This window comes from Lissotriton vulgaris, chromosome 1_1, assembly GCF_964263255.1.
Source record: "Lissotriton vulgaris chromosome 1_1, aLisVul1.2, whole genome shotgun sequence".
NCBI lineage: Eukaryota > Metazoa > Chordata > Amphibia > Caudata > Salamandridae > Lissotriton > Lissotriton vulgaris.
In genome coordinates, this window is record NC_141685.1 from 1,876,251,628 (window position 1) to 1,876,273,932 (window position 22,305).

A 22,305-nucleotide genomic window follows, 5' to 3' on the forward strand; every position below is an offset into this window, starting at 1 on the left:
ATGGTAGTAAAGGAATCTGAGGTTTGAGTTAAAGTCGCCTGTATCCGCTTAATTTCCAGAATATACCAAAGCCTATGAAGCCAGCCTGTGTGTTTAGGTCTCCTTGTGGTGCCCCAGAGCGAGAGGATATGATGTACCGCCCCCACCGCTGACCCCATCTATCGCCCCCCGTTCGATTTAAGTGGAAACATCAAGGCATTTGGGAGGCCCAGTAATGTATAGGCAGGGAAACAGGGGATCTCTGTCGCAAAATGTTGATCAATGTCATCTAATACTTCCTTCTAATAGTCTGTTACCTCAGCACATTCCCATAGCAGGTGAGTGAGCGTCCCCACTTGACCGCACCCCCTCCAGCATGCGGAGCTACGCGTCGGGTTGTACTGATGCAGCCTGGCTGGCATCAGATACCAATAGTATGCAATCTTAACTGCCAACTCCCTACTTGCCACATTTCTGGCGGTGCGATGAGCTCTGTGGTAGACATCGCGCCACTCTTTGTCTGATAGGGTTCTTCCGATCTCCAGTTCCCAGCGCCTCTGGCCGGCAGAGCATAAGGTAGGTAAGGGCGGGCTTAACATTTTATATAAATCTGTGATCGCCTGCCTGAAGGTCTTTTTCGTGATAAGCCATTTCTCATAATTTGTAAGGGGTCGGCTCACATGGGGCAGCATGTCTTTTTGTGTTAGCCAGTGGCGAATCTGGAAATATTGGAACCGGTGCAGCGCCACCAAAGAGTACATCTCCTTCAAGGTATCAAGCTGGATAAAGCCATCCAGGTCAAACAGATGACCAGCTGAATTACATTCCGAGACTCGCCATGGGCCAAACGCTTGAGGTTTTATCCCGGGGAGGAATGCCAGATTGTCAAACAGGGGCGTAATAGGTGAGGGGAAAGTGGTGAGGCCTCTGTGTACCGCTACCGCATCCCACACCGTGAGTAATAGGTGACTTTGAGATAATTCGGTCTGTCGGAACGCTTCAGGAATGGGACCTTCCAGAGCGACATTTGGGCCATCGCTCGGTCCTGGAAAAGCCACCGCTTTTCAGATTCTGGCCGATTCCACTCCAGAAGGTACCGGAGCTGTGTCGCTTTAAAGTAGAGAAAAAGGTCCGGGACACCTAGACCACCCTCCATAGGAGCCCGTCTAGCCAAATCTCTGCTAAGCAGCGGCTGCCTACCCGCCCAAATGAACTGCTGTATGGAGTCTTGCATTTTCTGCAGCAGTCCGATCAGTGGAGACACTGGAATAGTTTGGAATACATAGAGGGCCTTGGGCAGCAAGGACATTTTAATCGCCGCCACTCGCCCCAACAAGGATAAGGACAACTGCCGCCTTCTCTTTAGGTCTCCCTGAATTTGCGCAAAGAGTGTCTCGTAGTTTTGATCTACTGTTTGTGCCGTGCTAGGCGTCAAGACAATTTCCAGATATGGCAGGGACATCCGGGATGAAAGACCCCCGCAGGCCTTCAGCGGATCTGCGGGCATTACGGCCCAGAGGGAGAATCAGAATTCCCTACAGTCATTTAACACCAGAGACCTTCCCAAAGGCATCCATTTCAGTGAAGAATGCCGGCACAGGACGTTTGGGGTTGTCAACCGCCACCAGTATGTCATTGGCATATAGGCTGATGGTATGGGGCTCCCCTCCAAATGTTATACCGGCAATATCGGGTTATTTCAATTTTCTTGCGCAAATAGTTCGATGTAAAGTGCAAACTTAAGGGGTGACAGTGGGCACCCTTGCCTGGTGCCCCGCCGAATATAAAAGGGCTGCGAGCCGATGCCGTTAACTCGAATCGTTGCTTTAGGGGAGTCATAGCAGCTGGCTACCCATGAGCGGAATCGTTCCCCAATGCCAAAGCGCGCCAATGTCATGTCCAGATATCCCCAGTCCACCCTATCGAATGCCTTCTCGGCGTCGACCGATAAGAGAGCCGCTTCGGATTCGTTAAAGTGGGCTTTGTCTATAAGGTTTAATATACGCTTAGTATTATCGCTGCACTGCTGAGCGGGAATGAAACCCGATTGATCGGGTTCTATTATGCCCGGCAGGCAGGGTCCAAGCCTCGCTGCCAGAATCCCTGTGAAGATTTGAATATCCTAGTTGAGCAGGGAAATCGGCCGGTATGCGGCACACGGAGTAGTGTCTTTGCCTGGTTTAGGCAGCACTATAATATCCGCAGCCAGCATATCGGGTGGAATGAAGCCCGGCCCCTGGAAGGAATTAAACAGTTTAGTGAGAACTGGCACCAATAAAGGGCAGAAGGCTTTATAAAAACCAGGGGAGAAGCTGTCAGGACTTGGAGCTTTCAGCGGCTTAAGGCGTGCTATCGCAGGTACCACTTCCTCCGTCCGGATCGGGGCATCCAGGGAGAGCACACCAGCCCTGATAAGTGTTGTAACCGCTGCCTCACTGAGGTAGGCCTCCCCCTCCTCGGGAACTGATCCTGAGGAGGTACACATCATAATATGAGGCATAGAATGCCCGAAATGCATCCGCTATCTGACCATCTTCAGTGAGCAATTGGTCTACTTGGCTCTGTATGTTGGAAATTTTAGATCTTTGGACACGTGCCTTAAGTTTACTGGCCAGCAGTCACCCCGTCTTATTCCCCCCCCCCCATAATATGTATGTTTTAAGCATAGGGCTGCGTATTCTGCGAGATCAATGTCAAGGCCCACAAGCTGCGCCCTGGCCGCCTTCAGCTGTCGCCAGATCCTAGGGGCCCCGGTTTGGCTATGTACCCGTTCCAGTTCTAACACCTGCGCCATCAGAGCCTGTCTCCTGTCCCTGCACTCTTTAGCCTCTGCTGCAGCAATGGCGATGAGATCCCCGCGTAGCACCGCCTTAAGTGCCCCCTAAACCGCCCCCACTGGGACCTCTGCGGTGTCGTTAAGACTCAAGAAATCCGAGATGCTTTTTTGTTTTTGCTGTTCGACCCCTTTGGGCTGCAGCAATATCTCACGGAGGCGCCACCTGCCTCTTTGTGCTGTCGTGCGAGGGATCGACAACTGAAGTGTGACCGCGTTATAGTCGGAGCGGGCAACTGGGGTAATGTCAATGTCTGTGACGGATGCGGCTAAGTCGGGGTTTCCCAGGAAATTATCCAATCTAGCATAAGTGTGGCGCACATGAGAGTAAAACGTGTACCCCGTGGAGTTGAGATGAGCCTCCTGCCAGAGGTCCAGGAATCCTCTACTAATCAACCATTGCCTACCTTTTATTGAGATCGCCCCCGTGGCGCCAAAGTGGTGGCCTGATCTATCCATGCCCTGGTCCACCACCAGATTAAGATTGCCTCCCACCAATGTGTGTCTCGACTGAGCTGCCAGGGCATCCTCCAGCGCCATGTTAAGAAAAACTTTTTGTTTAGTGTTTGGGGTGTATATAGACCCTATGACCAATGATCTGCCCCCAACCTGAACACTGTACGCCAATAGCCTGCCCTTGATTTCGGCCACCCTGTCGACCACCTGGCCCTTAAAGTGTCTGGCAAAGAGATGAGCGACCCCCGCTTTCTTCTCCGTAGCGGAAGAGTAGTAATGCTGGGGGAAAGCCCTAGAGCGCATACGGTGCCAATCCCTGGAGAGCAGGTGCGTTTCTTTCAACAGGCAAATCGAGGCACCCGAATTCTCTAGGAACGATATTAAGGCTCTCCTTTTAATGGGGTTTTTAGGCCCCTTCATGTTCAGGGTGATAATTTTCAGGACATCATCAGCCATTATGGGATCATAGTTGGACTGCCCAAATGATGAGTGGGGCCACAAACACCCACTGCCCACCCGCACAGTTATCTAGAGCGACACACCGTCCCTTCCTTCACACTCGTATGTTGTTTCACCGAGATCAATTTTCAAAGTCTTCCACGTGGGCTTGCAGATCGACCTGCTGATCCTTCAATCGGAGGAGTTCTTGCTGGAGCTGCTCCACCTCATCACTGTGCGACTGATCCGCTTCTTCGATGGCCACTATTCTCTTTCCCAGGCTGTCAACATCTCAGCACAGTTCCTGGACCTCCCCCGCTATCTCCTGTTTTAGCGTTTGGAAGTCCTCACTTAAGGAGTTGAACAGAGTCTCCAGAAAAGACCTTGTAATTGGCACCGCCATCGCCTGGATCCGTATGCTGTTTCGGTGGGGAGAGAAGACACCTGTCTCCCTTGGGTTGGCCTTTGCCAAGCACCTCCGTGACCGTACGTTCCCCTTTCTTCCGTTGGCCGGCCATGATGCTGTGGCTGCCTCTGCTCGTACTGCTCCTGCACGGCTCCCTCCACAGTAATTCCACGCAAACCCTGCAAATGGTGCTCCTCGCAACGGCAACTTCCCCCCCCCCACTTGTGCTCTCTGGTCTCCTCCAAACTGCGAGCCGGGAATCGTGCATCTCCAGGAATGATCGTGGTACTCCTGTTAGGGTCCCCTGGCTGCTCCACCCAAATCACCACTTTCTGCCATGCCTGGGCGCACCCGCAGCCAGGAGGCTCCCGTGGGCTTCTCCCGCACCACAGCAGTCAGCGTGGACCTGTAGCCCAGCCCGCAGATATCGGACCCTCCGCAATGCAAGCTCTGGGTCGGTGAGGCCAGCAAGGCCCTAGCACTCTGCTCCTCCCTGCCACCGCTGCAAGATTGCCCCACGGCTGGTAATGGATCAGGAAGGACCCCTGTCCAGGTACTTTGATTGCGCTCAAGGTTGTGGCCCCCCCAGTGCATGTGTGGCAATCTCCAGCCCCCAGTCTGGGTCCTTATCAGTCCACAACACTGATATGCTCTGAGAGAGGGGGGGGTCTCACAGCCGTCTCCTAATCTGTATTAATGCTTGTCCCACCACACCGGCCAAATATCCTGTAGGGGGAGGGTACCCCTCTCTGGGCCTGCTTCGAAGCTCACCGCTTAACTGCGGCCTCCCTCCCCTCCTAGATGGTGGCTCAGTACTCCCCCCTGCTCGCTGACGTACCCTCCGCTGCCGATGTAGAGCTGGATGGGCCCCCCAGCTGACCCCCTTGAAATCGGGGCCCACTCCAGCAAGTCGGGCTGACAGGCCCCCTCCTCCTTCCAATCACTAGGCCGCCCCGCCAGCACCCTTAAAATGGCACTGGTGCGATGTGCCGGGCCCGGGCGCCTATCGCCGCAGCTCCTGTCCTCCACTCCTCTGCTCGCGTTGAGGCTTCACCCCCGCGTTGGGTCTTGTGTGGTCATCTATGAAGCCCAGGGGGAGGCGACTGGGCCCCTCCTCTTGCCACATGAGGTGCGCCTAGGTCCCTCCGCCTCCTGCTCGGGCCGGATCCCCCGGGCTCGTGTTTCACGCCGCCGGCGCTCATGCAGCCCCGCGGCTGCCCGCACAGCTCCTCACCTTCCAACGGGCTCCTGGACGCCGCTAACCGCCAATCTTCAATGTGTGCTTTGCTGCGGCGCCCCTGTGGACAACTGAACCCACGATGCGTCATCCGAGGGCCCGCGAGATCCCGGAATCGTAGGGCTGCCCTTGGCACCTCCCAACCTCCTTCAGTTTACTTCCCTGCTACCGCTGCGCCATTTCAGGACGGTCGGCGGCGGGGCACAAGAAGTCCTTGTTAATGCCTCCGCTGCACTGCAAATTCACCCCAGGGCTCTGGACGGCTCACCAACTCTTCCCCTTCCCACCTCACTCTTCTGAGGGGGGAATGCAGCGAATTTTAGCCCCTGGGGAGGGTACGTCTCGGGGAGCCTGTGGGAACTGCAAACGACTAGGTCGCCATCTTGTCCACGCCCCTGGGGAATGATTTTGTAATATTGCTTACCCGATTATAAAAACAAAACCTCAAGTACTTCAGAACGTGAGCCAAAAAGCAAGGACTCGCAGCAAACTTCCCAAACAATAGGCCCTTGCCCACAAACCAGCTCACTGAGTGCTCCCACTCACCTCAGACAGTTCCAGAGAGCCCCAAATGGAAACCAAAACGCCATTCCAGACAAGCCACACCCCAGCGACCTGTCTGCCAGTACATTCTAGAGAAGTGACAATGTCACCCTCTTGGGGCATTTCAGCTAGGTCACTGTGGAATCAGATAGTCTTTTCTAAAAAAGGAGATGCACCACAGTGCATTCAGCTAGACAACTGCACCCCACCCACCTCTTTACAATATACTGAGGCCAGTCGAGAATGAAAAGAGCTAAATGTAGGAAGGTGGATATCGGACTATGGTTGCCCCCAACTTTTTGCCTGGTGTTTTGCTGGTTTTTCGACTTAGTTGACCTGGGGCCCTGCTATTCAGGACCCCAGGCCCACTGCTCTATCTGTAAAATGGATTCCATGTACTCTAGGTACATATCTAATTGGATACTGAGTCACCTTATCAGTCCATGTACAGTGTACCTTATGTACCCAGGGCATAGGTGCACCCAGGGCTTACCAGGGGCTGCAGCATGTATTATGCCACCCCTGGCTGGCCATCCAAATCTGACACAACTGGCTGATCAATCAGCTGGGGCAAGGTGGTGTAATCACCCTTTGCTTTAGATATAGTATCCCTATATCTAACCCTAAAATGGACACATATCCTCCTATCAGTCACTCCTATGGCAGGCCTTATCAATCCTGAAGGCAGAGTGCTTGGAATTATGTGAGATGGTGCTCTGGCATGAGCAGAGCCCGTTTGCAGCTTGCGGAACCAAGTCCTAATAGCTGTTCCATGATAACGCTATACCATATACTCTTAAGTGCATTATAATCCTCGCGGTTAAATGCTAACTTTAGTATAGCATTATCAAAACATGTCGAGTAAGGTGTCATACGAATTGGAATACTACCCTCTCGCCAATTCTGGCGACGGGGGTAGCATTCCACCCTTCTAGAGGGACACGTCATGTATGTAACTGTGAACCCCGGTTAAAGTTAACTCGTGCCTCAGCATCACAAAATGGATGGTGCCACCACAGACACAAGTCTGACCTACTGCTGCTGGGAGTCCTTCCAGCGAGGGAGGTTTGGACAAAGGTTTTCCTGCCTTGGGAGGTGCTAGCACCACCCCAGACGGGATTTTGTGTATTAGGTAGGACAGGGCTGAAAGGAATGAGACATGCCTGGGGCACACAAGGTGTCCCTGTGCATACACCGGTCCAAACCAGTTCCTTGGGCACTCCAGCCCCGGAGCTGGCGCAAGACCGGACAAAGGAAAGGGGGTGTAACCACCCCCCTTCCTGGTCCCACCCAGAGGAGGGACCTAGTCGTAGTGCAGCCCCCCTTTAGCCGGATAAAGGTAGGAGCTGGTCCCATTCCAAATTAGATTATCCTGATCAACTTTACAAGAAGAAACTCTGGACTTAGACGTTCTGCTCCACAGAAGACTGAAGAAATCTCCCTTGTGGGCAAGTAGTGTCCACCCTGCACCAGCAGGCACCATCAGCGTACAGCGGCTTCCCTTTGTCATCTTCCTGCAAGGATCCAGACTTCAGAGCCCGACGAGACCCGGATTCCCAGACCTCTCCGACCTCTACCCACATCTGCAGCACAGCTGAGACCCGTGGGTGCGACGAGACACGTGGGACCGGCCATCTTGAAAGAAGCAGCACTTCGCTCCAGCACGACTTCAGAGGCATCCTCGTCCAAGTGCTTTGGGGACTGAGAAGCCCCGAACCCGAGCAGCTCCTGCACCGAAGACCAGCCCTCCAGCATCCACGAGGTCTGCGTGGGGCCCTTCTGCCTGTTTGCTGCTCGACGCGTCGTCTGGTCACTTGCCGCGTGGCTAGTGACCTCCTAGACGATGAACTCCGACAACTTCACTGCTGGTCTGGTTGCTCCAGACTGGCCCTTGCTCCCTTCTAAAAGTGGAGCACCCCGGACCCTCCTGGTCCACTCCAGACGCCGTTTCCACTCACCGCGTGGGTTGCCTTTGCCAAGGCCTGTTGAACCCGAATTCGGAGACGACACCGCCGACAGCGAGAGCCTGCGTGGGACAGCTCGTGCCTCCATCCTGGTCGTCGAAGACACCACCTGGTCCACGTGGCTGCAGGGACAAGCGTCCACCTTCACCTGATCGCAACGACATCTGGTTCCACTCCTGGTTCCACTCCAGTCACTGGCTAGTGACTTTGAACATTGTCCCCTCTGCTTTCAGGTTCTTCTCTTCACTGATCCACCCTTAGATCACACCGGGCATCTTCCTCCTGACTGCCTGCAGCATCTTTTCCTCCAGGCTCCATAGACTTCAACGCCGGAACCCGACACGACTTGGCACCTATGCACCCGCAGCCTGTGGGTGAGGTAACACGAGCATTTCGGTACTCAAGGGTAGCTTGACTCTCCTAGTGTCCAGTTCCACTGTCGGTTTTGTCCTAACTAGTCAGGGACGTCCGTACTCACCTTTTCTTAAAACTGTACTGTCCATAGACGTTTGTACGCATCTCGCGTGCGAGTTCACACTCTGCACACGCGTTCCGTGGGGCTCCTAGTACTTACCTCAAGTTAGTATAGCGTGGTCCCAGCGATCCTACAGCCTCTGGACAGCTCCATTCCTTTGATTGACTTTCACATTCCACTTACTTAGTATATGGTTTGTCGTGCCCCTAGGGCACCATTGTAAATCGTGCAACTTAAACGTATTTTTCCTAAGAGTTTGTCATGTGCTTAGCCCTCTGACCTCATAAAGAGTTAAGAGGTGTATGTTAGTTAATAAATACTTGTTTATTTTCATAACAACCTGTGTGGTGTCCTTTCACTTGGTATTCAAGGGGTTATATGTGGTAAAACAGCTGGCTTCACATGCCAAAAGAGTTTAGCCTAAAGACAGCTTTGTCCATGCTACCATTAGGATAGCTGGTCTATAAAGTTGACTTACAACCAATCACCATAAGGGTTGTTTGGACTGATACAAGGTGATCACTAGAACTAGTGAGCATCATATATCAGGCCAACTTCTCACACTAAAGACAAATACATATTGTATTTATCCATTCCATTAGAAACTTTGAAAATCAGCATTTTTCAAACAATCATAACATTTTTTTAAAGTAACTTTATTTGAATCAATCAACATTTCTAGAGTGCAGCACTGTCACCCCTAAGGATATCTGGGTGCTGGGATGCAAGGTCTCCCCAAAAAGCCAGGTCTAGAGTTTGTTTCTGAACTTCACCAGGGAAGGTGTCCTGGGGAGGAAGGGGCGCTGGGTGGCAGAAAACGGCAGGAAGAGGGCAAGAGAGGAGCAGAAAAAAGCAAAACAGAGGGCAAGAAGCGAGCAGAAAAGTCAAGAAGAGGGTAATAAATGAGCAGAGAAGGCAGAAAAGAGGGCAAGAAGCGAACAAAAAAGGCAAAAAGAAGGCAAGAAACAAGCAGAAAAGACAAAAAGAGGACAAGAAACAAGCAGAAAAGGCACAAATAAAGGGCAAGAATTGAGAAGAAAAGGCAAAATGAGAGCAAGAAAAAAGCAGAGAAGGTACAAACAGAGGGCAAGCAGTGTAGTCAGAAACAGGGGGCAAGAAATGGATCGGGAAACAAGCAGAGAAGGCACAAGCTGACGACAGGAAATTAGTAGAAAAGGCACAAACAGAGGGCAAGAAACAAGCTGCTTTGTTTAACTTTGTTATTGCACGCTTATGTTTGCCATTTTTATGCAATAGCATGTTGTATTTTTTCTACTTTTATTCTTTCAATTTATCTTGCAAATGTGGCTCAACTTGTGTATGTGCTGTTTTGTGGTTGTGTAAGTTGGAGACTGCAAGAATGAATAAGTGATTTATGAATGAACAAGTGCAAGGATGATTGACAGGGTGCATGGGTGATGACTTATTCAGTGCTTAATCCAATCAGTGACTAAGAAGCAACTTTAAATTAAAAGCGGGGCGTGGCCACGGAGGCAACCAAGATGGCTGCCTCTGCCTGAAGCTCCGCCGGCCGGGCTCCCGACTAAACATTTAATAATGTAATTACTCCCTGTTAAGCCTGCAACACACAGCCATCCGGCAGCGGCCCCGGTCTGGCACCTTCTGACGCCCGCCCGGCGATTGGGGACGGCGTGAGGAGTGAAGACGGCAGAGGGGAGCGAAGGCCCCCCCGCCCTCTCCGGTGGAATCCCTGACTGCGCCCGGCCGGACGGTGATTGCCGCGCCTGTCGTACCCCTGCTGCGTTCTGCGCCCGATCGCGGCACGCGGTTCGCCCTCCCTCTCTCCCCGCTCCCTCTCTGGGTGGGGCCGTGCTGCTCCGGACTCCGGAGATGCGCTTGCGGCTCTTGGGCCTTCGGCGCGGTCCCGGACCGGGGCCTCACGTGGTGGTCCTGCCCGTTGGGTCGGGGGGACGGGACTGGGCACTCTGTGGGCCATGGCGGTGCGCGGTGGCAGTGACGGGCGCTGCGGGTGTTAGCGCCCCCTCGGCTTTGTGGCGGCCCGCCCGTTTCTCATTGCCTCTTCCCCAGCCGCAGCGTTTTATTCTACAGCTGCCCCCCTGCTGTGAATGGGCTGCCGGGACCCTGCAATCCCATGACCAAGTAACATGGCTTTATTTTGATGATCTACCTGCACTTGTCCAGCCAGCAGCCACCATTTAAGAGCAGCTTAATCATGGGGAGCCTTCGATGATTATCCTGGGGTCGTGCTGAGGAGAGTCTGCTGCCCCTCACTGCGGAGCCATTTTGGCGTCACATGCCAATTACCGCAGGGTCACTTGCTACTTTTTGTTGGAGCCACTAGGTCTCCGACATTGGAACTTTGTGCTAAGGGCATCTCATGATCAATTACAAGATGGGCCAGGGGTATGGGTGCTGATCTCATCTGCCCATCCACTGGCACCCCCACAATAATAAACTGCCCATTGCGCGCCTGCCGCTGCCTATGCCGTTCACTCGAAGGTGATAGTGAGCGCTCACACGCTGGTACTTGATCCCTCCTTGTCCGGTGTCGTCAATCTCTACCACATCGCTGCCTTGAAACTGCCCAGCACCCCTCAACTTACACCATGGGGAAAAAGGATCCAAACCAAAGTAAGCTCAGTTTTGATAAAGGGTCCCTTATCACCACTGATGCCCTGCCGAGCTCCTCCACGGGCGCTACGGAGTCTACTGTACGAGACGACGCAACTTCTTTGGTCACCGCCATGATGAGTGAGATGAGGGCGGGCTTCAAATCGTTGGACGGCCGATTCGACAGCCTCGAACAAAAACTGGCGGACATGGGATCCAAAGTCCAGGCTCATGACCGACGACTAGATGTAGTGGAGTCCAGAGTCTCGGACATAGAAGACAACGCATCGAAATCACTGAAACAGCTGGAGGACCTTGAGGCGAGTAGCCGTCGCAACAACATCCGCATCCTTGGCGTGGCGGAGATGACATCGACTGGACAAATGGATATTTTCATGGAAAAACTGCTCATTGACCTGTTTGGCAGAGAGGTGTTCACGAAGGGGTTCGTAGTGGAACGAGCCCATAGATCTTTGGGTCCCCGTCCTCGTCCTGGCCTGCCTCCTCGCCCTATCATTGCTAGGCTCATGAATTTTCGTGACCGCGACGCTGCCCTTCGAGCTGCACGCGAGAAGGGTGAGATTCAGTGGCAGGGCAGCACCTTACCTTGTCTCTTTTTCCTGACTTCACCTTTATGGTCCAGGAGGCACGTCGCAAGTACAATGGAGTCAAGGCTACCCTCCAGAACCTGGGCCTTAAGTACGGTATACTATATCCAGCGCGCCTAAAAGTTGAGGTTGCCGACAGGTTCGGCATTTTTGACTCCCCTACGGAGGCGCAAGAGTTCTGCCAGAATTATAAAAAACAGGGGTCGAGTGCAGCTTCTGGTTTGCTTTCTCCGATTCACGGTGATTCACAACGCAGCGTACATCTCTTCACAGACCCTGGAACTGGCTGAAGAATCAATATTCCATATCCTTTTGTCACTTTATTTTTGGTGTTGCACGATTATGTACATTTTTGGTTTATTCATGTCTTGACATCCGGGTATGGCTGTCCGGCGCTGCGTTGCTGCCCCTCATGGCGGATGCCTTTATTCTCTTGTTTTCAGAGGTTTTTTTTTTTTTAATTGGTTATTGCCTTCTCAATTGGTCAGTGTCATGTATATTTTTATGTTCTGCTGTTAGATTGCAATGGGTTTGCCTCTTTGGGGTTGATAAGAGGTTGGGTGGTGGGTGGGGGGCGGGGTTTGTTTTGATTCTTCACATTTACGATTGTTGCGTCGTTTATCATGTCTGAGTTGAGATGGAGTAGCACACAATCCAGACTTTTTTTTATATTGTTTTCCATATGGCCAAGATAGGACTCCAGCTCGGGCCTTCCGGGCTTTCAATAATGTCCTGGAACGTTCAGGGGCTGAACAATATTAAAGCGTAAACAGGTTTTCAGTTATATCACTCGACACAAGATTGATATCGTTTTTTTGCAGAAAACACATTTGGCCCCCTCTGCTTCCATTCCAGTCGCCAAAAGCTGGGTTGCCCATCGTTTTTTTCTCTCATTATAGCAGTTATTCAAGAGGGGTAGCCATAATTATACATAAGCGTGTACCATTTGCTTTATCCAACAGTATCACAGACAAAGAGTCCTGATAGTCAGGGGTACACTTATAGGATACAAGGTCACATTGGTAGGGATCTATGGCCCCAATACCGATACTCCTCTTTTCCAAGATTTACAGGTACAGCTTCTCACGCTCGATCCTGGTCTATTGATTGTTGGAGGGGACTTTAATTTATTGATGAATCAAGCTAGGGACAGTACATCCTCCTCCCCTGACGCTAAAGCCAGATCCAGTCCAGTCCAGTCCTGCTCGATATATGCACACACCTCTCTCTAATTGACATTGAAGCACGGCTCCACCCACAGCTTCCTGAATATACACACCACTCCCGGTTTCACGACACCTGGACCAGAATTGATTATTGTCTCCTTTCCTCTGGGGTCGCTGGTTGGGTCGAGAACCTTCTCACTCTCCCGCGCACGCTATCAGACCACTCTCCCTTAGTCCTTATACTGAAGATCCCCAGATTGGGTAGATATGAGAGGCAGTGGCGATTTCACGGGAGGGCACTGACTGACCATGTTTTCACTGAGGAAGTTCGGCAAGCCATTGAGGAATATTTTGATCTTAACACTGGGTCTGTGGAGTCTTGGGCAGTTCTTTGGGAAGGGTTCAAGGCAACTATATTACGGTGTCTGTATTGCCAAGCATGTTGGGGCTTTAAGAGACATCCGCTCCACACTGTCACGCATTAAAAGAGACATTGCTGCACTAGATAGAGAGCTCTTACAGAACCCATCAGGTGACAAAGAAGCCAAACGCCTGTCGTTAATGACGGAGTTTAGGGAGGAGGCGGATAGAGATGTGAGGTTTCTGACCAAACAGTGCACGGCATGGCAGTACGGGGAGGGGGACAGACCCGGTAAACTATTGGCACAGCTGCTTTCCCCCCTTATCATTCGTCTTACATCACAGAGATTGTGGGTCCACAGGGTGATTTGCTTCGTTCCACGCCAGAAATCTGCAGCACCATTTTATCCTATTACAAAAACCTCTATACATCCACACTAACGGGGTACCATGGGGACTACCTAAACGAGATCGCTATGGTTTATCTCGAAAAATACATTCAAATCTTTTTAGCTACACCCATCACTGGGACAGCATAGTTGAAGCCATTGAGGCGTTAAGGGGTTCATCGGCACCAGGCCTCGATGGCTTTTCTGCCGAGTTCTACAAGGCTTATAAAGAGGCCTTAGTCCCGTGATTGGTGGAGGTATACGCTGAGGCACTTGAGACGGGTTGTCTGCCTCCCACATTGAGAGAGGCGTTCATCATTTTCCTTCCCAAGCCAGGCAGGGACGCCAAGTTATGTGGCTCATACAGACCACTTGCATTATTAAATCTCGACTACAAGATCTTGGGTAAGGTTGTCGCCATCCGGCTTTCATTGTTGATGGAGTCTATCATATCCCCAGCACAGTCTGGTTTTGTCCCACATCGTTCCACTTCTCTGAACCTGAGGACCCTGTTCTCTGTTTTGCATCGAATAGACCCATCCACAGCGGCCTCCGCAATCCTTCTAGACGCTGAGAAAGCGTTTGACTCCTTGGAGTGGCCCTTCTTCCTGTCCATTATGAGACACATTGGTATGCCGGACTGTTTCGTCTCAGTAGCATTATTATACACTGCACCTACGGCCAGACGGCGCCTCAATGGCACCATAACCGAGCACTTCACGTCAGGGATGCCCCCTGTCCCCGCTGCTCTTCATTTTAGCAATGGACCCTTTGGTCCGCCATTTTCAATAAAACACCTACACCGGGGGCTCCAGTTCCGTACTGGGCCTCTTTTGATATCTTTGTATGCGGATGACGCAATTTTATATGTCAGAATGCCCACATTAACTTGGAACCTCTTATTTCGGAAATAATTTGCTTTGGTACATTTTCTGGTCTTAGCATCAATTAGCACAAGTCAGTCATCTTTCCGCTCACCCAGAGCACTGCAGTGTGGAATTGCTCCTTCCCTCTTAAATGGAGTCAAGACTCAGTCAAATACCTAGGGGTTCATATCCATTTGGACACTGTGGTCATCATTAGACAATTATGGTAGTGCGATGGATTTATTGGAGAGCCGGATTGAAAGGTGGATCCGCCTCCCTCTATCTATGGCCGGGACAATTGCCATAATTAAAATGGTGGTCCTTCCTCGCTTTATATATCTTTTTAAAAACATCCCGATTCCTCTCACCAAGATTTTTTTTTCCCAACTGCGCTCCTTGCTATTGCTATTAGTTTGGGGTGACAAAAATCCAGGTGTATCCTGGCGGGTTTTAACCATCCCATATGAAAGGGGCGGCTTTGGTGTCCCTGACTTTTATCTTTATTTTTTAGTTGCACAATGCTCATATGCATATTCTTGGTTTCACCCTGATACCCGTATTTTGTATTTGAAACCTGAAGCGGATTTGGTCCTGCCTGGGCTGCTTTCCACTTTTCTTCCTAGGGGTTTCCCACGGGATCCGCAGGATATACCGACTGTCTGATCCACTTGTTGGGCTTGGGATAGAGTGCGCAGGCTTCTTGGCCTGGACCAATTGTATTCTCCGGCCCTTTCCTTGCCCAATGCTTCTTGGCTCCAAATTACCGGGGAAACAATAGTCAAACACACATTAGCCAAATTCCACATCAACACCATTGGTGACCTCTTCCCTGAGGGACATGCTTTTCCTATGTCTGAAGACCAACGTTTCTATGACCGCTCATTCATAGACTCCTTTGTATTGACTAGATTACGTTCCACGATGCGGGCTGTTTCCCACATTTCCGCTCGCTCCCGAGACTGCCCCCGCTCACACTCATCATCCAAAACCAAACAGGAACGCACCTTGTTTCTAAATTATATAGATTGTGCAGTGCCTCACTCCCCACTCTGGATACCAAGGTGCGCACTGCATGGGAGGGGGATTTGGGAAAACCCATATCTGACGATCAATGGGCACAGTGCTGTAGGGCTACGAAGGAAGTGTCACTAAACAGTAGGCACAAACTCATCCATTTTAAATTCCTCCGCAAGCTCCATCACACCCCAGCACTATCGAACAAAATAGATTCTAGTCGTCCCCACCAGTGCCCCAAATGCAAGGCCCCCTATGCTGACTTCGCCCACCTCTTGGACCTGTCCCCTTTTACATGATTATTGGTTTCAGGTGCATCATACTCTCAGCGATATGTAGGTCTGGATCTTATCCCCACCCCAGAAATAGCGCTGCTGGGATAAGTCTCCAATTTCCCACGCACGGTTCGTAAATTGGCTGCACTATGACTCCTGCAGGCAAAGAGGGAGGATGCGTTACTCTAGTGTGATAGACGGCCTCCGAGACTGAGGTCCTGGCTCAGGAGTATGGCTTTTTGCAATGTTAATAGCGTTGAATACTCAACACAAGTCCCCAGTCCGTCCCGTCCAATTGACATTTGGGGGCCATACCGCTCCTTCATTGCTAAGATCACTGCTGATCAACAGTCTCAGTTGGAGAGCCACATTGTCCCGGAGGGAGTGGGCTTAGGCGTTGGGAATGTTTATAATTATGCATTTTTATTTAATTTGTTGATGCTTCTTTCCGTTCTTCCCTGATCCCACCAATTGCATGGTTAAATTATGCGTGAGATCGTGTCAATGTGATTGTATAGGCCTTGGTTCTAATGTCTCTGTCTTTTCCATCCTCCCATGTAGTATTATAAATTGCAACTGTAATTCCAATGTTACAGCGATTCGATTTTTTAGCGCCCGAACGTCACAATGTTATATATCAGGTGTTGTGTGCTTGCTCTCCTTCTCCGACATTGTTTACATGCTATGCTATGTAACATGACTCATCATTGTCTTATTATTTGGAAAATGATAAACAAAGTTATTAAAAAAAAAAACTTTAAATTAAAAGCAAGACTTATTGACAGTGCGAATGCTGGTTATTTACCTATAAGTGGTAGTTGATCGACTTGCCTTGTTGCACATCTTATCACTCAGTTGCGCACACAAGCAAGAAAAGTGTGCACACCAATATTCTATTGCCGCACATAAGAAAGAAAAATTAGAGGGAATATTGGTCACCACCAGAGATAATAGGCTTAATCCTGTGTCACTTGTGTCTGAGATAAATGTTGGTCAGATTTCGGTCATAGACCCACACAACATTTCCTGCGGTGTCTGGATCCTAAGCTGACCTCCATGTTTACTCCTGCCCTCTATTGCTGTCAAAGAAATTAGAGGCCAAACTGTACTTGGCAGAGACCTCCCCTAAACAGCGAGTTTCCCACACTTCAGCTTTGTCGAAAGTGGAAAATAAAGCTGCAAAAAAAAAAACCTTCCACTAGATAATCCCGTTCCTGGGTCCCGATGTCGAAATTGAAAGATAAAGCTTTAAATAAAAAGCTATCCCACTACATAATCCCGGTCCTGGGCCAGGTCCAGGAGTTGAATTGCTCATGACCAGACGCCTGCTGTATCCTTATCCTCAGACCATTCAAGTCTCAGAAAAGACAGGCAATGGTTTTCTGGACTGTCTTCAGATCCACAGGAAACTGTAGGAAAGAAGTCAGGGAGCAAATATTTGCAATGACCCAACCTCACACTGGAGCGCCTTCCAGCCCCACATAGCTGGCCAGGCCCCCCCTTGCTGTACTTCTGCTGACAGCTCCTGCACCAGGGTTCTCATCAATTCTATCTCAGTACCACTTGCAGCTTCCACTCTTTTCTAAAGTCACAGCCAGTTGATTATAAATTGGCACCAGCTTCAACTTCTGCACTGATTCCAGCGGGAAAAGTACCTACTCCTCCGATGTTGCTATGGAGTCAGACCCTTCTTTGTCCAGGCTTCACCCCATACACTGATACACTATTACAAAAGCATAACCTTGCTTTGACGAAAAGACCCTTTCAGCTTATTTTCCGCAGAGTCAGAAATTTGCTTGGATAAAGATCATATTTGGGTATGTTTTAGATCCTATTCAAATGCCACAGTATGTGCCTCACAATGAGAATGATGAGGAGGAAGTCTTCTCTCCTCTCAATACACTGATAGAGTCTGTGGCAAGAAGGACATTCAGTCCCACCTTAAGACTCTCTGGAATGGGGAATCTACAGCAGATCCATCATCATTCATGGAGGACATCTGCATTAGCACACCACCATCGCAGGGACACAGACTTCCATACCCCTTTGTCAGCTTCCCACAGTTGGTGCAATAGTAGTTAGAGGTAGGGCAGGTGACCGGCTTCCATATTTAGTAAGCCCTGGCAAGGGGAAGGTGGGACTCCTTTTTCACTATTGCTGCAGGATCTGAACCCAATATTTGTGCCCTTTCAAAGAACTAACTGGTGCCAGCCAAAGCCATTCTTCTAGCAGGGGCTTGCAGTGGAACTGAGAGATTGTAAACCAAACTTAACTCTTCTATTCAGGCTGGTGTTCACTGGTATACGGAAAAGGAAGCCGACCATTAAGACTACCCACAGAGCCAGCATAAGCAGGCCGTCCAGAGATGAGAGAAGGCAGAATGGAGATAAGAGAAAGGTGGAACCTAATTTTAAGGAAGGCATGTTCAAGCCAGTCCTTCCCCTACACGCCAACAGGAACACTGGGGAGAAAGTGGTGGGATCAGTAGTGGTGTGCACCACTAGTAGCCACGGCAGCATACCACAGGGAGGAGCTCCACGGCACAGAACTAAAAGAAAAGCTATTGCCCTCAGTCTTCATTAAGGCCCTGTTTTCCCGTGACTTGTCCATGCCATGGGAACCAGCGTGATCTTTTGCAGACCTTGTGGGCTACTTCATTTGAATTTTGGGTGATGTCCAAGCCAAAGGTATAAAAGTTTCCTTAGGTGCCAAGCATTTCAATGGCTAATCCTTTCTGGAGAGGTTAAAGCAAATGTGTGCTTTGGGATGCCTGTTGGGTCTTGCTTCACCAACAGGGCATTGTCAATATGGAAATTCTGGAGCTCTCCTAGAGGTTTCCCCTTCCATCAAGGGAAGCCACTGAAGCCCATTCAATAGCCTGTGAAAAACGTCTAGGGCTTTAGGGATAGATGTGGTGCAAAAGCAACACAATAAAAACTTGCTCAGTTGACCTACTGTCCAGTGTTTCAGATGAAATCTCAATTTTCAGCATAGTATTCTGGCTGCTGGGCCTTTCAGTCTCTTACATCCTCTTGGTCCAGTTTATTTGATGACACTCAGAGGCTAAAAATAGTGTGTTTAAGAGACTGCTTAATCTGCTTTAGGATTTAAACTGTGTCTGGAAAGTGTATGTAGAACTTGTTTTTGGCTAGAAAAAGTGATATGTTGTAGTGCACGAAAAACAGTATTTTTAAGTGGCTTTAGATTTAAGCCTTACTTGCAGGGTAGAACACGAACTAGAAGTGTGGATTGAGCCGGTCTGTATTCATAGAGTTTCTGACTTTAGGAGTAGCTCCCTGCTCGTGTTTAAGGTCACTTGTCCCTTATATACATTTCTTACTGATTGTTGTATCGGCTCTGGTTAGTTCCTAGGTCTAGTGTTTCTATTGGACTTGTGGCAGGGATTCTGCTCAGGAACGGAACTATTCTTGAGACCACAGAACATAGGCATGTAGGGACCGAGTCACAATACTACCTCAGTATCTATGAGCCCAAGTCTGACTAGCTATAGTGCCTCACTTGCCCGCCTAACTTTTCCAGAGAGACAAATGAATTGGCACCCCAGAGCACAACACTCGCATCCCTCTCAGGGATCGCAGCATCAGGACACACAACCTTTCGCTTTCTCACTCGAATTTGTCCACAATAAGAGATCCATAAGAAACAAATGAAGTTTAGAATATTTGAACTATTGTGCTCTGAAATGAAGTATTTGTGCCACAATTATAAAACAATTGCACACTACAAATACTGTTAGCATTGTTAATAAACCATATGTCATGAAAAGCCCTGTCATATAGGACAGAGTATTGTAAATCTCCCTCCCCTGCTACTTAAGATAAACGATTATATATAAAAGATCTCTGGGATTAGTGGCTGTCCCCGCACCTTAGCATACACAGATGGATGTTCTACATCTCAGCAGACACAGTGATCCTGCCTCAGAACTCTCCTTCCATGTGTGTGTTTTTGGCTCCTATGCTCATCTATATGACAACTGCAACACAAAAAGATGATGATGGAATGCTGACACGGGCAAAGAACAAGGTTACTTGTTCTATCTAGCCAGGCAAGAAACACCTAGGTATAACACAGAAATGCAGCTGTTGTTTATGTGCACGTCTTGTCATATAGATAAAAGCAAAAGAAACAAATGATGGACTGAATACTGACAAATGCAAACATTAATTCGCAGTCACAGATCTGGGTTTTTATCCATCCTTATTTTGCTCACCAAGGCATTCCAGTTTAGACCCAGCAATATGCAAATAAGTCTTGACCCTGCTTCCCATGAGAACAGTCCAGCCTGAACTGCCAGGCTAGGTTCTCTCTTGACCGGAAAACAAGCATCCTAGGACAGGTTTTGAGGTATTACCTACCATCAGCCAGGCTAGCATGAAACCGGTGGCGTAGTGAGCATGGGACCCACGTCTGGGCCTACCCTTCCCACAGTGCAAAATTGCAACTCAAAACCGGTCTCAGAATGTTTGTTTCTGGTCCAGGGAGGACCTAGTTTGGCAGTTGGGCTGGACTGTTCCCATGAGGAAACGGGTCAAGACTGATTTGCATATGGTTCGGCATAAATTGGGGTGGCGTGATGAGCAAAAGAACAATGGATTAAACTCTGATCTTTGTGACTGGGGTGAATGTTTGCATTGTTCAGCATTACGTCCCTCCTTTCTTCCTTTTGCTTTTGTCACCCTAAGTGGGAAGGGTATGCCCAGACATGGTTCTCGTGCTCATTACGCCACTGGATTCAAGCTATACTGGCTAATGAATGTTGATGCCCTGAAACCAGTCTCTGGATGCTTGTTTCTGGTCCAGGAAGGACCTGGCTTGGCAGTTCGGCTGGACTGTTCCCATAAGGTACAGGGTCAAGACTGATTTGCATATGGCTGGGTCCAAACTGGGGTGGTGTGTTGAGCAAAAGAACAATGGATTAAACCCAGATCTTTGCAACTGGGATTTAATGTTTGCATTGTTCAGAATCCACCCATCATTTGTTCCTTTTGCTTTCATCAAAATGACAAGACATGTGTGCACATAAACAGCTGTATTTCTGGGTTATGTCTACGTGTTCGTGCCTGGCTAGAAAGAACAACAAGTAACATTATTGTTTGACTTTGTCTATGATGTTCAGGCCAAATTCCCAGAAAATAACAGAACACGAAAACATAAGCAGGTTCCATGTGAAAGTACAATGTGGCAAAAAAACATTGTATTTATATAGTAACGTGTGCAAAAGGAAATGAGGACTATAACATGCAGTTAGGCCAGCGTAGGGAAAACTACAATGGGCCATGCAGGAAACACACAACAGCCTCCCTGTTGTCAGGATAGTAGCACAAGAGGGGGTTCTAGATATGATAAATGTAATCAGAAAGTAAATGCACTCAAAGCATTGTTTCAGAAATGAAATTGATGAGACAAAAATTAGAAGGAAATGTCAATTCGGAAAAATAATCAAATGAAAGTGTTTCGGAGGAATCCATAGTGTCACTTGCGATTTCATAGGCCAAAGACTCCATGAAGGAATCAGACAACGCACATGATGAATGGTCAACAGCCCAATTCATGAGCTCCAATGAACAAACATGCTTTCCGGTCTCAGCCAATGCCGAGACAGTTGCCGGGCAACCTGCATCCGTGTTAATAGGGCCCGTATCTTGGAGTCCAACTGCTGATGCACACGTTTCCTCGTAGGCCGAAGGCTCAAACCTCGCATTGTGAAGAAGTCGCAAGCCCAAATGACAGCTCTGAAAATAGCAGGTAAAGCAGGCAGGCTGAAATGTCAAAGACCAATCCAGATCCAGTTCCTGCAGTACAAGCATTTCAAAGGTCTGAAACATACGCGCACAGTTATGTTTGGAGAAATGCCAGTTCCAGAGCGCCTGCGAAAAGACATCCATTGCGGAGAAGCAGGATCAAGAGGAGACTGCCGCAAATGAAGAATAACAGCAACGGAAATCCTCCAAACATACTAGAGAAAATGGAGTGGATAAAAGAAGAGATTACTCCAAAGATGGTCTGAAAAGAACAAGGCCAGAGCCTACAACCTTAAAAAAGTGGGCAAGGCCAGCCATACTAGAGGCATTAAAGATTTGATGCACTATTTCTCCAAAATGCAAGAGAAGGTTTGCATTTAATAATGACTGTATTTAACTAGAAGTTCTTGCCACCTGCAATTCAAAGGTCTCAGGAGCAGATGTAAGAGCTACTTCTTGTTGAAATAATAATGCTTTGAGCCTTCTCAGCTTGTTGAAATCGGTCTTCAAAGTTGAAAAGGAAGGCCACAATGAGCTATCTATAATACCATGCGGAGGGGGAAATAAGTAATTGTTACAACAAGTACCTAACTGAGAAACTGACAAAATATATACAACTTCAGCCCGCATTTCGCAACAGTCTTGTTCACCAAGTATGTGCTAACTCCCGTTCGAGATTACTGTAATGAAAGGGAAAATTGCAGGAACTGAAATTCCTTATAAAAACAAGAAATTGGGCACTGAAGTATTACATGTTGTGAGGATTTTAACGTGCTTGCAAACAAACAAAAGTCTGACAGAGTCTCATTACTCACCAGTGATAAACACCTCCTTGTTGGTACGTTCACAACGATAAGTAAAGGGAGTGACCATAACTTATAAATGTAACTGCTGCCTAAGGGGTCATATCTACCTACAGGAAATTGTTTCATGCAAGCT

The 22,305-nt window shown here is 49.2% G+C and overlaps 1 protein-coding gene across 1 annotated transcript in view; it reads right to left on the minus strand.

Annotated features, from left to right (window-relative positions):
* The window catches only part of ASZ1 (ankyrin repeat, SAM and basic leucine zipper domain containing 1), a 1,750,578-nt gene that overhangs the window by 1,175,649 nt on the left and 552,624 nt on the right, over positions 1–22,305 (minus strand). The window lies entirely within an intron of this gene.